The sequence below is a fragment of the Anguilla anguilla genome, chromosome 3 (genome assembly GCF_013347855.1).
Source record: "Anguilla anguilla isolate fAngAng1 chromosome 3, fAngAng1.pri, whole genome shotgun sequence".
In the NCBI taxonomy this organism is placed as follows: Eukaryota; Metazoa; Chordata; class Actinopteri; order Anguilliformes; family Anguillidae; genus Anguilla; species Anguilla anguilla.
The window spans coordinates 45,896,369-45,913,135 of NC_049203.1; the positions used below are offsets into that span (position 1 = coordinate 45,896,369).

General features: G+C 38.3%; 1 protein-coding gene and 1 long non-coding RNA gene across 4 annotated transcripts in view; one reads left to right on the plus strand and one right to left on the minus strand.

Annotated features, from left to right (window-relative positions):
* Nucleotides 1-16,767, minus strand: part of LOC118223426 — a 96,464-nt gene that overhangs the window by 21,102 nt on the left and 58,595 nt on the right. The gene's annotated exons all lie outside the window — the stretch shown is intronic.
* The window catches only part of LOC118223425 (E3 ubiquitin-protein ligase Midline-1-like), a 56,578-nt gene continuing 42,031 nt past the window's right edge, over nt 2,221-16,767 (plus strand). The window contains exon 1 of one of the 3 annotated variants that reach the window (XM_035409930.1): nt 2,221-2,272. The gene's annotated coding sequence lies outside the window, so the exon portion shown is untranslated. Of the gene's footprint in view, nt 2,273-2,327; nt 2,434-15,961; nt 16,209-16,767 lie in introns of those variants that run through there. The other 2 variants (XM_035409931.1, XM_035409928.1) reach the window with 2 other exon arrangements.

Below are 16,767 nucleotides of genomic sequence, written 5' to 3' on the forward strand. Positions count from 1 at the left end.
TGGTATTTTATTGTTTGTCATTAATGAATTTTAGAAATAGCATGTTGCAACCGTGGGCTATGATTTTAGTAACACAAACATAAGGTACATTATCTGATTTGAATGAAACTCCCATTTCATAAAATCTTTTTAAAAAACATGACTTGCACAGGTGTGATTAAAGAAAAAACCATACGCCATACGCCATAGCCTGTGGTGGCGTTGATTGTTATTAAACACTTAAGAACATTTTATAATTGTAGATGAGGTATATCACCCATATTTGCAGGCCGCATGTAGGATACGTTGTTTATTATCCAATTATTGAACATTATTCAACATTTCATGCCATTCATGCTCTCAATAAAAATAGTGAAGCTATTATTTTTATTGATCCTTATTTTTTTGTCACAGTAGACATAGTTTACTTCTCCTGTAATTTGCATTGAAAAATCAAATCACATCATACTGTAAATAATATGAAAAAGATCATGATATTTTGACCATATGACCCAGCTCCACTTCAGAGTCTGTAGCCAGAGTGATTATCATTTGATAATGGTGCACTTGGAGACCATTAAAGAAAAAAATAAATACAACCAGCCATATTGTGCACCTGCATGTAGGCCAATTTTTTCTCAAGCAGAATTTATTTAATTTTGTTCTGTATAATTTGTTTAGAATTATCTTCCTTGCCCTGGCATTGTTTTACAGATTTTAAGCCAAAATGGGTGTTCTTGTGTTAGACTAGCTGTTGAATAATTTAATGAAGACACATGACAAAAAATGATCTGCATCGGATCCATATCGGCTGATACTGAACATTACTCTTCTCAGATCGGACCGGGAGACAAAAAAACCTGGATTGGGTCATCACTAGCCCTCTTTCTTTTTAATGATGCGCGAAACAGTTGATTTTCAGTTTTGGCTTTTGAAGCGCTCAGCTCAGCTGTCTGTCCCTAATTCCCTGCCATTACGCTTGTGGTTGATTGGGTTGCTGACACGGCATTGCAATTAAAATCTAAAGTCTTTGTCCGTGCTGTGCTACGCTATGGGGAGGGAAGTGGAGGCAGGGGAGAGGCTTCAATACGTTATCAATTATTATTTTTCTCAGACCACTCAGATAACAATGTGCTTCGTAGAAAAGCAGATCATTAAGAACGTTCTGGCAAAGTGCGTGAAGGTAAACAAGCTATTCTTGAATAGAACACTTTTCAATTGGTGATAATAATCCTTCCAGATTGATGGCTTTCATTTCACAGTCATTATGTGATACTATGATGTAGACATCTATAATAACTAAGTAACACTTTTCTCTTCTATTTAAAGACTGTTTATCTGCTGGCTAATGATAATTTGAATGCAAGGTGTTTTTACTATTTTATCATGATCGCTGGAGATTCTGTATATAGGCCTATTGTTAGGACATTCTGTCCATGCTGAATTTACATTTCCAGACGCATTGCTGCTTGTCCTTTGCTACACAGTGTTTCTATAATTGGCCCACACCTTCTACAAATTTATTTTTTATTTTGGTTTCCCACAGAATATCTATGGGGTGCCTTCTATCTGAATTAACTTTGAATCGAAGTAAGATAGCATACTATGCTCGTCTGAGAGGAAAGAATTTGAAATTACAGTAGATTCTATTATGTACTCCTTATATTCTGTGCTTCAGGGTAATTTAAGATAATTTTCTGGATATTTCATTATTTGAAGGTCCTAATGTCCCCGGGCTAATTAAAAATGGAGAGGAATCATTAAAATGCTAATTTACTGTATTTGTTGGGAGGGGGCTGCATCAAACCATTAAACTACTGCATCAAACTAATTACAACTACAGTTTCTAACAGCATGTAAATCCATAGTACCTTTCATTCCCGTATCTTACTGGTGGCATGGTCAGAAAGGAACAGGGATGCTCATTCGATGCATAATGGACAGTAATGGAGACGTAGCGGGATGCAGTGGTGCAGGTGCGGGAAAGTCTCACGGACCCAAGCCAGCTGGTTAACTGGGGTGATTCATCACAGTGCAGTCCCCGAGGTTCCCGCGCTCTCTTGTTTTCCACGTTTACGGCTCTTTTGTTTTAAATGGAGTGGGGGAGTGTTGAGGCTAAGAGCGCACACCCCCATTGATGGGCATAACATCCATGAAATATCTCTCAGGCACGCTTCACGCTCGCCAAAGCACGCGGCAAGAGCGCGCAGGAGTGAACGGGGGAGGTAATAGGGTTCGTTTGCTTTGGATGCGTGTTTTTCAGTGCGAGACGCTCGTCGTTTTCTTTTACGAGGTACAGCAACTTTATTCTCTTTTGCTGCGAGTTGGACAAAATGAGCGAGAACAGGTGCATGCGATTATTTTTTATGGGGAGCGTGGTAAATTATTCAGTGATAATCTGTTTGTGAAGGGAGTTAAAGAGGACGGGAGAACTGTTCTGAGGGACAAGTTGATGTGAGTAATGTGCTCATGTGAAATTGTTTTAGTTCTTGCTTTCTGTATCCATTTACAGCAAACTTCGTGTGTTACTGCATGCCTACACAAAGTTACGCAGTTTCCATATTTTTTTTATATCATAAGGATGTTAAATGACTGGGGTTTAAAAGTTCATAGTCGAAAGTTTACTGGTTGGATAGCATTGCATGACGTATACGTATGTATATAACGGAGTTAAAAACAGATCCGTAACATAAACATATACATTAGTGTGGTCTGTATTCTGTTTGTGACTTGTGAAATTTCAACTGAACATTCCAACCATCAGTTGTGTATTACATATCATGGTGTATATATAGCTGGAAGAAGGACTTTGTAGGGAAAGTAAATAATTAGTGTGATTGTGTGGCATGTGTGAAAATGATAAACATAAAGGAAATAACACTTCTGCATATACATGCAATTGGAATAAGTTGGGGACTATGTTAGGGTCTATGTGTACTTACACAAGTGGTTGTTCTTACTGTCTATTTTGATGGAAAATACGTTGTCGGATGGGAATATCAGTGCCAAATGGTTATTGTATGATTTTTGTTTACAAATGACCATCACCTACAAAGTCAGGATGATTTCTAGGCTTCAATGACACAAGTCAAATACATTTTCTCAATGGCATCAGGCTGCAACTTCATTTTACATAAATATTCATGAATATTTGTGTATAGTGTACAAATTTGGTGGCTCTGGCTAATTGATACATGTTAAAAACCAATGCACTTTGTTGCCATAATTACAAACTATAATTGTTTGGGTGTTCATATGTTCTAATTGTTCATTTTAAACCAGAGAAAAGACCTAGTAGAATATTTATCTTACAGGTGGTTTGGTTACACAAAATCTCACATGGTATCGAATTATTACCCGTTAAGTTAATATTCCAGAGAAATTGCCTACACATTGTTCTGTTTTCAGCCATCTTGTTGTCCATTCATTTATAATTCTAGAATTGTACTAAATGCAGTTTCCCTGAGGAGTATATTTAATAAAATGAAAACGGCATAGAATTTCAGCATTGCAACCACGCTGCTGTGAGTGTTACCATGTGACCCATCATTCAGAATTGGGGAGGCTTGTATCCATAGTTACTACGCAGAACATGTACTTTTATGCATTAATATTTTATAATCATTTAGGTTCAGTAATGGAGCGTGTCGATTTCTCAGGAGGCATAGCTGTCCATTTCTGAGGACTGCTGTAAGTGTACTTGCTCAAAATGTATAATAATACATCCTGTCATCACAACTATGAAGCTAAAAGTTCAAATATTTCAGTGACAAAGGGCCTTGATAAAGCTAGATTTGATGTACAGTTATATTCAGCTCTAACCTGGAGCTGGACTACAGCTGTCTTTAACCCTTGTGTTGTCCTCAGGGTCAAAAAGCATCCTGTCCTGTGAGCTTAACAGCTGTGGAATTTTATTTTTTCAGCATGGCATTTGATCACTTCTCCTGGCATGACCCTACCATTAGAAAGTTCAACATTGCTCTTTTTTATATTTTTGATAAAGGCAGTACACCATCAGGGTACAAAGATTGCCTTATGTGTCTTTTTATCCCTGCAGTTGGAAGTAACAATGAAAGTTAAGCACCACAAATTTATTAAAGCTATTACGATGGATATTTTGCTGTAAAAACAAGTGGTGTAGACTGAAGAAATCAAGGCTGCTGAAGTAAAACAGTTATTCACAGGTTGGTTCTACATGCAAAATGTTCATTTAGGGCTTAAAATTCAAGGCTTTATCATAAGGGGTCTGGTGAGGGTGGGTCGTTGTTGACCCTTTGGATACATGGTACATGCATAATATGAAGACAACACATGGGTTAAGCCTTTTGAAATTGGCATTTGCTTGTTACGTGACAAAAGATAATCAAACACAAGCCTGGTGGAAGGGTAGAAGGAATTTTTTTTTAACCAATAAAAATGGAATATTTTCATATTGGCAACTATATGCATTCATCCACATTCATCGCAAGGTAGAATTTCTTGTGGGCAAACTGGAAACAGTGCGTAAGTCACATATTGCAGACATACTTTCTTGCAGAGGTTCTGTAATGTCTGCTTCTGCTGCAGATATGTCTTCACAGAAAACAGTGATTGGCACAGACGTAGAGTCAGTGGTGGGCTACAGATTTGAGAACAGATTGATTATTTTTCCCACAGCAAGCATCATTTAGTCTGAGCCAGTGTGGCATAGTGGGATATTCAAGCGGGCAGTTGGATGGACAGCTTCTAATTCTCTTTGCAAGGTTGATTTTGAGTCACTGGTAAAAACCCTCTCGTGGGTCAGCTCCATCAAGCCTTGTCCTGTCAAGCTGTCAGTCCAAGCTTTGTGCTCAGGTCACTGGACACAGAAGGGCCCCCTTCAGAGGTCGAGTTTTTTTTCTGAGGAAAGAAAGCCTCCGTAAACAAATAGTTTTTCTTTTGGACATTTCACTGAAGCACAGGGGAGTGTGGGAGAGCCAGGCTGTAGCAGCCAGTAAGGGAGCCTGGGCCTGAGACAAGAGGCTTTCATTGGAAATCTGGACTGAAAAGATTTTCATCTTGCCATGAAAAGATTAGAGTGCCATTTGGCGCTGCTGCCAAGGCGTGCTGAGGAGATTCTGAGCCCCGCCATGGCAACGGCAGACATGAAAGAAAGGTTTTATTCCAAAGCTGTTTTAAAATACTCATAGTACATTTACAAGTACATTGCTTAGAATAGCAGTGACAGCTTTTTTACCATTTTAGTTTGGACCTTGTCAGTTGCCCACACTTGTTGCAGCACATTGAAAGAAGTATAGATAATGTTGAAAAAGTTTTCACACTAGTCCATCAGTCAGATTGACAGGTTTAGATAGAACTGGGTGGGGGGGTATTTTCGGTCCCCCATTCCACCCAAACAAAACTATATCTCTGATCCCTCATGTGCATTTAGCAAAATTCTGTGCCAGCTATGCAAAAAAAAAAAAAAAAAAAAAAAAAAAAAAAAACCAGATAGAAGCTTGGGATGCCAAATAAATAGATTTGAGATAGAGAGAGAAACGTTGGATAAAGTGTCACATGCAGGAAACTAGATGATACTAGAAACTAGACGTAAGTCGATAGACTTACTAAAAGACTGTGCAGTATTGCTAGTGTGTGTGTGTGTGTGCTTGTGTGCATGCTTGTGTGTGTAAACATTTTGCACAACTGTCAGCAAACTGGGGGGTGCAGTGCATGCAAGCAGTCATCAGTAATGGAAAGCCATAATATGCTTGCTACCTTCACACCTGATGTGAGCGTGAACGCCATTTAAAGAAAGGTATGAAGAATGGTCACATATTATTTGGGGGGGGGGGGGGGGGGCTGTCTTCTTTAAATGACGGGCAGAGTTAAAACTGATTGGGAAATCCTCTATGTGAAGCTTTGGTTTGACATACGACATCTCACACCCCCCCCCCCCCCCCATTTTTTTTCCCGAAGGCTGTATGACCTGAGAACGTGTCGATGGACTGACTGGTTGACTTTTCAGTTGTCAAAATTTTGTTTTACAAGACTGCTTACAATATCGTTAAAAGTTGGCAGTTGTAATTTATATTTAAGTGCATGCCTAGTCCTCTGAACATTGAGGAAATATTAGTTTTTAAAGAAATAACTTTGCATTATCATGCAGAAATCATGTCCTCAATCTCTGTTACTGTGGCAGCATTAAACTGAACTCTAATGCTTTTTTTGGAATACTAATTCCTTTAAAGTCACATTTCTGTTGATGGTTTCATAATGTTCTTAGAGTAGCAAGGAAGCCTTGCCGACTCTATGTTTAGTACAAAGGAAATTATTTGGAGTAATGCAGGCCACAATAACTAGATTACACACAGCTGATGAAAGCAAATGCTGAACTCCTTGCTTACAGGCATTGAACTGAATGCAAAGTCATTTTGCTCCCTTTTCTTTGAATCTCATCCATCTTGTCATCTTATTTGTGATACTTTCAATTTAGACAGAAATCTTTTATATTTTCATTCACTAACCCAACACAGCAGACATGGACCTTTATGGCTTTTAGAGCAGCATAAACTTGCTCTTGCGCTGACAAGAAACTCACTTTCAATAAAACATGCACAAGTTCATATGCCAGGCTTGTGAAGTAGATTCTCATATGTTTAAACCATGCATGAACCATGATTCATTTGCATCACATTTTACAAAGAATGTATTCTATTCGGTTGAATTATTACACAAGGTATATGAAAACTTACATCGGAAATGAATCATGAATCTCCATCAGTTGATTGTGAAATACGTAAGAGTGTATGGTATAATGACACTGTTTTGTACATGTATTGTCACAGCAAGGTAAAAACAAAGTAACCTTTGTATATTTTGTGTTGTTGTGTATCCCTGTACAGAAATATAATGCACTCTTATTATAGAACACAAATATATAAATACATTTTACTTGAAGACCATATGGTTAATGTATGAGCGCTATGTATGTATATAATATGAACTTTTTAGGGCATTTGATAGACATATAATAGTTATTAGACAATATTGAATATTAAAACAAAGTTATATTCCATCTTCTCAGGTGTATGCTGCAAAGCTCTTTGACTGGTATGTGTAGGCAGTCGATACAATAGAGGAAGCCCTATTATTATAGGGGTCACCATTTTTTGATAAGGCAGCATTTGCCAGCAATAAATGTACGTGACCTGGCTGTACCTATGGAACAAAGAGCCACACACAAACCAAACTCTCCCAGGTGAAATGTTAATGCTAAATGAGATGATGTAGCTTAAAATAGCAATATTTCAAGACAGTGAAAAGATGTAAATGCTCAACGTGCCATATGCATTTTGCAATTACAATCACTGAATTAAACTCCACACCTGGTGGTCACATTCTTCAAGTGTGCAACACTCTTTTGCTGTCGGTAGCGTCACACATGTTTACAGCCAATTACGTCTCAGGATCTGGTCAGATAAATACAGTCACTGTCACCGATGTTCAATCCATCATTTAGGCCAATATTGGCCCGATTTGATAACTAGTATCGGGTCGATGCATCCCTAAACCATACCTGTGAAGTTATAGTTCCCACGTATTGCAGTATGTTCAGTAGGTTATGCCTATAAATAGAACATTCTGTTCAAGCTGGAATGAATGCCAATGAACAGTCAAAATTACCATTATGCACACATGGATGACATTCAGTGAACATTGTACACTGTGGCATGCTCAGTGTTAATTTGACCATAACAGTGTTGATACAAGCCCACTAGGGCAGTGGTTGTCAAACTCGGTGCTGGGGGACCCCTGTGTATGCTGGTTTTCATTCCAACCTCAACAGCAATCCCAGAATTTTAACAAGCTGTTAATTTTTCTATTATTTATTATTTATTAGTGTGCTATATAAAATGCAATGTTTCATTAATTCATTTATAACATGCATTGGGTATAGTGGGGGTTAATGAAATGTATTTATTTGCAGACCCCTCCTAATATTCATTATATCACTCTCTTCAGTCAACCAGGTTGTATTATTGACTTGTAGCCTTGCTCTGATTATTCGGGTTGCCAGTTTGCACAAGGTCATGCTTTGGTCAATTCATATAAATGAAGTTTGATTTTCAAAGAGGAAAACAGCAGTTTCTTACAAGAGAAACTGTTTCATATGCCTGTGTGCTGTATGTGTGTGTATTCAGGTTAATCTATATTATTTAAACCAATTACATTGTGTGCTAACAACTGCTGAAGAGAGAGCAGTAAATGTGAGGTGAAATCAGGACATTTTCTTAGATAAATTCATGACCATGACGATGCCTCTTTCAGGGAGAAGGATTTTTTTAATAACTGCACATCTGTTGTCGTGACGCTAGCTATCAAAGGAAAAAGAATCACTACATTATTTTTTTCTTTTGTAATTCAATTCACCACATTAAATTTTTAATTCAGTTCATTTGGTGTTTCATTTATTGTGGTGGTTACCAATATAGCCTGTCATAAGCTATAAAATGTGCCATTATAAAATAATGTTGTGCTCAGCAATACTGGTCACGTTGCAATAGAGATCCCGTCAAGCTTTACACAAAAAATGCATTGACATCATGGACAACGGAAACACAAAAATGTCTGGATACATTTCAAGATGACGTTTAAATAATAATCACATCATATTGAAATGCAAAATTGCTTGTTTGACAGATGACAATTTATTAGACAATTGGCTTGCAACACAGGTACATCTATGCAGGTTTCAACTACAAATTCATAGTTCATGATGGAGTGTAGAGCTGGTGTTGCTGGGGTGGCAGTCTGAGATTTCCATTTTATTGATCAAATCTCAGAGTAGAGCTAAATAATCTCAAAGAAATTATAGGCTAGGGGGTGGGTTATGTTCTGATGAAAGTGTCGAATGACCTTAACTGTCACAAAGACACTTTATGGAAGAACAAAAGGGCAAAAAAGAAAAAACAGCCCTGAACCCGCTGATGGCAAGCACATAAGGTAAAAAAAAAAAAAAAAAAAAAACTCTCCAGTGGGAAGAAAAACCCTCAATCATTGGCGAGAAAAAAACTCCCCAATGGTAAAACATGAGACTAACCTGGCTATAGAGGGGGAGCCTGGTGTATGCTGTATAGTAAAGGTAGAATGGGTGTAACAGTAATGCAGTAAGGGATCTATCACAGCAAATCACAGGGGTCAATTAAGCAGGTTACAGTTCAGATAATAAACTAGAAGGAAAAGTAGGAAGTCCAAATGGGGGGAAGTGTAGTGTGCAGTTTTAAGGGACAGAGTGAGTCATCTGGAGCTTCAGGCTATGTCAAGGTGTGGGCATGAACCAGGGGAGGAACAGGGCTGCAGCGGTCCAACACCGATGGTTGCGGCTCGTTGCACCGTGAAAAAAGCCAATGATGCAGATTGGTAGTTTGGTATGAGAAAGGGAGTATGTGAAAACTCAGAAGCACTATGAACAGTCTTATACAGCTGTCAAATAATGCTGTCCCCTGCATACATATTCACCAAGGTCAACCAACATAGACTGTCACAGGGAGTAATAATAATATTACCTTGTAGGACATCACACTGCCGGGTAATGTGCTTATGGAGAGTTTATGGGTGTTTAAATACTAAAATACTGAGATTCTTGACAGTGTGGTCAATGTAATGAAAGAATAATGCATCTCCAAATTTTTTTACATACATTGAAATTTCTGATGCACGATTACTAGTTTCAAAGGTCAATGACTGATAAAGTTGGTACAAAACCCCACATGACTAAACTCAGTAATGCTGTGTTGGTAAAGGGATAAAAGCTGTTTTTGGGGTTTTTGAGATTTACTTTTGTTTGTGACTCTTGACAGATTTTTTTTCTACGGTATTTCAGCAGGTGCAGTGTAAACATGTAAGTGTTGCACAGCGATTGAGGACAGGTTTAGATGTCAGGATTATATCCCTGGTGCAGAAGTAATTGAGCAGCAATCAGATCTCAGCTGGTGAACATGGAGCCCTTAAAAGGCAATATGGCTCTGTGTGATGTAATAGATAGATGCAGAAACGTTTAATCCCTTATGAAAAAATCACGTGTTCAAAATCCACGTGTCCAGAAACAACATGTGAACACCCAACATGTGAAGAATACACATGTGAACCATGAAAATAATCCCACTTATTAGATGAGAGCAAGAAAAGGTAACCTATGCTACCTCAAGTCACATGTTTTGTTTTCACAAGTAAAAATTATAGTTCACATTTGAAGTCAGTCACTTGTGAAAATGTTCAGTTCACATGCAACATTTTTTTTTCCACATGTGAGCATTCTAATTTCAAATGCAAAATGTGAAATAGTGATTTTTACATGTAAAAGGGCAAATTTCACATGTGCTTTTTTTGTAAGTGATGGCATGTGCTGTCACCAGCACTGTGTCCCCAACCACTCCTCTCCAGAGTGTCAGTCCTGATGCCAACAACACTAGTTTCAAAGTTTAAATACACCCTATAAAGCTACATTGTTCTGCTTTGTCTGGTGTAGAGAAGGACCTTATCTGATAGGATGTACTGTCAGTCTGGAGAGATACCTTTGGGTAAGTAGGAGCCACATCAATTAAATAATTGCATTAATCCATAGAGTATTCCAAAAGAAGCTAAATAAATAAAACATTTTTCTCTTAAGATCAAATCAGTTGTGCCAGTCTGAGGCATTTGCTTTCTTAGAGTGGCCCAGGTCAGCGCACTGACACCCAAATGTTCTTGGAACCGAAGTAAAATAAGAATCAAATTGAATGTCAACCCATGTCGTTCTTTCAGCTTATGTTTTTTATTTTTAACATCCAGATCTCATGACTCCTCTAGGGTATGTGGACTTTGAAATGTGAATGACTAAATGCTGCCAGTGTGCTTTACTCTAGAGCAGCTGGATATGAGGTCTGGTGAAGATCATTGTGTCTTGCTGAAAGTTTATTTCCTGTTGAAGTTCAAACCATTCTGAAAAGAATGGTTTGAAACATGATGGACTGATTTAACAAAATTAAATGCTGCGGTGTAATATGCTGGGCTGTGCATGTCTCTGTTTACTGATTGGAGAGACACTTTTCTTGATTTCTCAGTTGTTTTTTGTTAAAATCTTTAAAGCAGAGCACCCACTACTTTTTCCGTCCTTGCTTTAAAGCATACCAAATCATTTCTTTATTATGCTAATGTATTGGGACATTTTACCCAAAAATGTATACAATGAGAGAAGCCTCAGAGCCCAAAGAAATTAACTGCAGGTATGGCAAAGTCTTCCATTAGTCTAAATGGCTGGAAATGTAATATTTTATTATTTACCCAGCTTTATTTAGTCTTTTATTTTATTGATCCGCCAGTGCTTCTGAAGAGCCATGCCACATAATGTCTGAGTGGGAAAAATGATAAATTCATGGATAAATTAATTTTCCCTGACAAAAGCAAGCACTGTTTGGTGAAGATGTATGGATATGTGGTATGACAGTGATGACTATTCACCAAAAAGAACCAGTTGATTTTCCTGACTATTGCAAACAGTTGCATGCATTAAAGGTAGCATTATGCATCAGACGCTATCGTGTAAAAAATTAAGCGTTTGTTGATGGATGGTCTACATTGATATTTGCATACCATTTTAATTGCATTCATCAATCAAAAACAGAGATAATTGTCCAAGATAATTGTCTTATGACAAAAGTAAGTCTTTGCTGTTCCTATTTATCACCCACACAGTTGGCACTTGTTTGGAGCAATTATCAATGCAAGGCTTTCAGAGCTAGAATCAATTATAATTTTAGCTTGGCTCTCTTGTGTACTCCTTGCTGGTGAGATGTGTACAGGCTGAAGATATTTTAAGGTTTCTCAAATAATGAACTGGATCCTGTATCCATGAGACTGAAAGAAGAATGCAAATGAGCTGGGGTTTAGGTAGGGTTGTCTTTCAGCCAAAGTTGAAGAACAAAGGACGCTATGATAAACAATTAAGCATAGCATAGGGTTCCCTGCAGTTGCTTATTGGTTATTAATATTGCTATGATGGACACTAACAAGCTGTTTCACACTATGATTTGTTTGACAATGTGCAGGGACGTCCGAGGGGTCAAGCTGTAATAAGCCCAATTGTAAAGACACAATCTCTTGCCATTTGAGTATAATATAGTTGAGTATCGAGGATACCATTTGCTGGCGTGTGCTTGTTTTGCCACATGTGTTTGCCTACTGGTGGGTGGGACTGTTTTGGAGGAGTTCAAGTGGGGAGGTTGGGTGGCAGGTTACTCCTGACCACGCCCATACAATCATGAGGTTTTTTTTTTCCAATATGGATGACTTGCAACAAGTGTTATTACAGTTATTGACATTACTGTGTAGTGGATAAATCCCTCTGTGACAATTTATGGCTATTCCAACTATTTTCAGCCACTTTACAATCACTTTCATTTATGCAACATTTATATTATATAGAGTATATATTGTGCAAAATGAGATCACATGCATTATTTTGCAGTTCAGTGTAGAAATGTTGTACAATATATACTGAACATACACACACAAATTCCTGATAAAATGTGTGCACTAGCTTACCCGACGTGACATGCTTTAATAAACAGGAGGCACACGATGTCTGCTTGTTAGCGTGACTTTTCGACATCACACCATGGGCTTAGGCATTCGAGGAATGCCCTTTGATCCAGAACCGACAGTGCAGTTCGGTTTTGCGGTACGGTTTTGGCAGTGACACATTTTTTGTTGTTTTGGCTCTGTGCTCCTGCACATTGGATTTGAAATGAAACACTGGATATGAGGTTTAAATTCAGACTGTCAGAATTAATTTGCAGACCTACATCCATATCGAGTGAACCATCTAGGAATTGCATACCTTTTTATACATAGTCCCCCCCCCATTTTTGGGGATCAAAAGTAATTGTCTGTTTCTTGGCCAGCTGTGAGTTGTGCATTATTAGTTCACGTACAAGTAAGCTAAGAAAAGATCTAGAGTTAATGCTAAGTGTGCATTTGCATTTGGAGTCTGTTGCTGTTGTCTCTCAACATGAGAACCATAGAAGTAAGAATGCACTGGTGAGCCCAGTGCAATAGTAAACAACCTGGTGGACCACGGCAGGTGATGACCAAAGGATGCTTTCAGTTGTGAAGAAAACAATTTTCGACTATCAAACAGAGGGTATGTTCTCCCCGTCTCCACGTGGGTTTCCTCTGGGTACTCCAATTTCCTTCCACAGTTTAAAGACATGCATGTAGGCTAATTGGAGGCTCTAACAGTCCCAGGTGGAGTTTGCAAAAAAAAAAAAAAAAAAAAAACATATGTTAAAAAACTACTGTTCTGGAATAAACTCTTACGGACAAATGATATGAGTATTAACATGTAACAAAGTGATGGAAAGAGAAAAGTGTGAAGAAAGAAAATAACTGCTAATGATTCAAAGCATACCACATCACCTTTGAAACACGGTTGATGTAGTGTTCTGGCTTGAGCATGTATGGCTGCCACTGGAACTGGCTTACTTATCTTTAATGATGATGTGCCTGCTGACTGCAGCTGCTAGATGAATCCTGAAGTTCACAAAAAACATCTGCTCAGACTGAAGCAAATGCCTCAAAACTCATTGAATGGCACTTCACCTTGCAGCAGGACAATGACGTCAAACACACTGCTAAAGCAACCAAGGGGTTTTTCAAGGCCAAAATGTGGAATGTTCTGACTGGCAAAGTCGATATGTTTCCAATATGTTTTACTTACTGAAGGCAAGGCTGAAAGAAAAAAAAAAGAACTGGCCTAGAACAGCATCACTGGAGAAGTTATTTACCGTCTGATGATGTCTGTGGGTCACAGAATGGTATTCTATGGTAGTCATTGAATGCAAAGAGTTTGCAACCAAGTACTGAACGTGACTACTTCATTTAAGATTATGTTCATTTGGCCAATTACTTTTGGCCAAAAGGGGGTGGGGGGTTGTGTATACAAAGGGCTGCTATTCCTAGTGGATTCACCCAATATGGATGTAAATACACTCAAAATAAAGTTGGCAATCTGCACTTTAACCTCAGTTTCCTCAGTAACCTAGTTTTGAATCCATGAACCTCAAGCAATGAGTCCGGTAACCTGACCAATGTTTTACCCAGTAGTCCTACTCCCCTGTGTTACAGCGCTGTTCATCGGTGGCTCTGAGTGACTTACAGGTCCTGTGAACATTCCCCTTGCAGCCATACTCTGATTGCACTGCAGTTCTTTTTTCAGTGGAACGGTTATGCATTGTGGCATCATGTGCTTTGCTTGTCCGCGGGTCACGGAGCTCAATTGGATCTGCCAGTGTGACGGAGGACGACCTCCGAGCCCAGCTGTATGCAATTCTGCTGCACTTCAGTGGAGAGGGTAAATATAATCTTTACATAGAAGAACAAGTGCACATACATCAATACATTTGTCCTGTAAACCATAACACCGTAAACCACATTGAAGTACTTAAATAAATGTTTTCAAAGCCCATGAACAATGAGGTGGAGGAGGTGGAGGAGGCAGATATCATTTGTCTAACATAATGTACCCTATATATTACACCTTCATAGAAGTGCAGCACCAAGTACTTCACAAAATTAAAAAACGTACAACAGAAATGAAATCATGACAAAATAAATTAGAGAGAGACTAGAGAGATTAAACTAATAAAAATATATGTAATTGTTAATTGAACAGATCGTAAAAGCAATATAATAAAACAATAAACTTCATAAGATACTTACATTAAAATAATCAAAGATTCATGAAAGCAATCATGTTAAAAGTTAAGGCTATAAAAATATAGAACAATGGTTCCCAACCTTGGTCTTGAAGACATCCTGTGTATGCTGGTTTTCATTCCAACCACAGTTGCAATCACAGAATTTTAAGAAGATTAAATTCTTCTTAATTCCATGATTTTCATGTCTAGCGGGATTATTTACCCTCTTATGCTACATTATGATATAAATGCTATGGATGCCATGAAGAATAAGGTTTAATGTTCACATTGTGCCATTTAAATTTAGTTCAATGCTCAACAGTACAATATTAGCTGTTTTGAAAGATCTGAACATGCAGATTGTGGTTTTAAAATCTTGGTTGCAATCCCATACAGTTTCATCCTGCCCTCTCTGTGTGATTTTCCAAGCCTCTACACTGAGTGTCACAGTCTCTAGTGGTGCCTAATCATTACTCGGTTGGCCAGAGGACAGAGGACATTAATTTTGTACAGATACATTGCCTCACTCTTGAACCCTTACATTCCTCCAGGGGCTCTGCAGTGCAGATGCCAGAGCTGATCACCCTCATGCTGTTTGACCTGTTTGGCCATCGCTGGCTTTGCAGGAAGAGCTTTTCACAAATTGCAACTGGCACTTATCAAAGACATCTGTGCCATACGGCCAGCTGAAAATATCTTCATCTGAACAACTGGAAGTGGTTGGAAGTCAAAGCAAACAAAATACTTTTCACTGGTGAGTCACACAGTTCTAAAACTAATAAGATTCTCATTTCCCAGAAAGCTGTCTATGTTTCCAGGATGAAATTACTGGAAAAAAATGTGTGGAATACAGAATGTGATGGTTGCTAGGATGCAAGGATCAGCTTTGGCTTTTAATTCTGCCCACAGTAAACTGCTCATGGGAGAGATGTGCAACTGAGATTTTCTCAGTTCTACAAAAATGAAGTGCTTTGCTTAAGTGTTCTTTTTGTGAGCCTGCACATTTTGAAATAAATCCAAAATGCAGATTTAACTCCCTGGTATTTATTGTGTTTATTGTATTATGATGCATTGTAGCACATGTATTTGTTTTATTTTGTAATAATATAAAATGATTTATCCTTACTGGAAGCATTTATTGAGTCTGTTGCATGTATGAGGTACAAGACTCGCGACAGCACACCCACCCTCTCAGAGCAAGCCCCACCCACACCATTTGATTGGCCAGTCTTTCGGTGTACAGCCTACAACAGCTGGTAGTGGTTTTCCATTTGAAATGAGAGGAAGGGCAGGGCAGACAGTTCTGTTTCATATGCTGGCTCTCAATAGGCCCGGTGAAGGCATAGAAGTACTGATAGTACTGACAGGGATGAACAGTTAAAAACTGCTAAGTTATCTTACTTGTGTTCCTGCCATAAAGCTGCTGTGGATGGTCTTGGAAAAAGTATTTGAGTTTGCCATCTTTAATGCATTTATTTATTTTTATTTATTTCTCTGCACATTGTAAATAATGGGACATTAATCATGTGGCAGGTAAGGATGGTTGTATTGCTTGCTTTTTCTTCAGCTGTTGTTCTTTTCAGAAAGATTTTAGGAATGTAAGTTTAATACCAGTAATAGCTCATCTTAGCTTTGATGGAAGTTAAGAGTAGCTTCAAAGGCACTGGTTTGTTTGCTTTGTTGCATGGAGTAATTTTTCAAATGTATTTATGAAACTGTGCAGTTTGTACATTGATGTACATTGCTTTTCAGCTGTGATATTTTGTGTGTGTGTGTGGGGGGGGGGGGGGGTCTCTTTTCTAAAGGTGACCTCATTCTTAATTTCTTGTGATGCAGAACTTTCAGAATTTTCTGTGAGCTTAATCCTGAATGACAAAGGTGTGGCAACTGTAATTGAGGTGAAATTTCCTTTCAAAATTGAAAAGGGGACATTCTTCTTCCTCTGAATCATTTTCACATGACCCTTCTCTTGGGACAGTAGATTGGTGTTAGTTGAGAAGTGTGCAACTGTGAGCTAACTTTGCCCTAACATGACACAGAGAGTAGTGGCCTGGAGCAGCATTTAGAGAACTTTACTCATAACAAAGGAGGT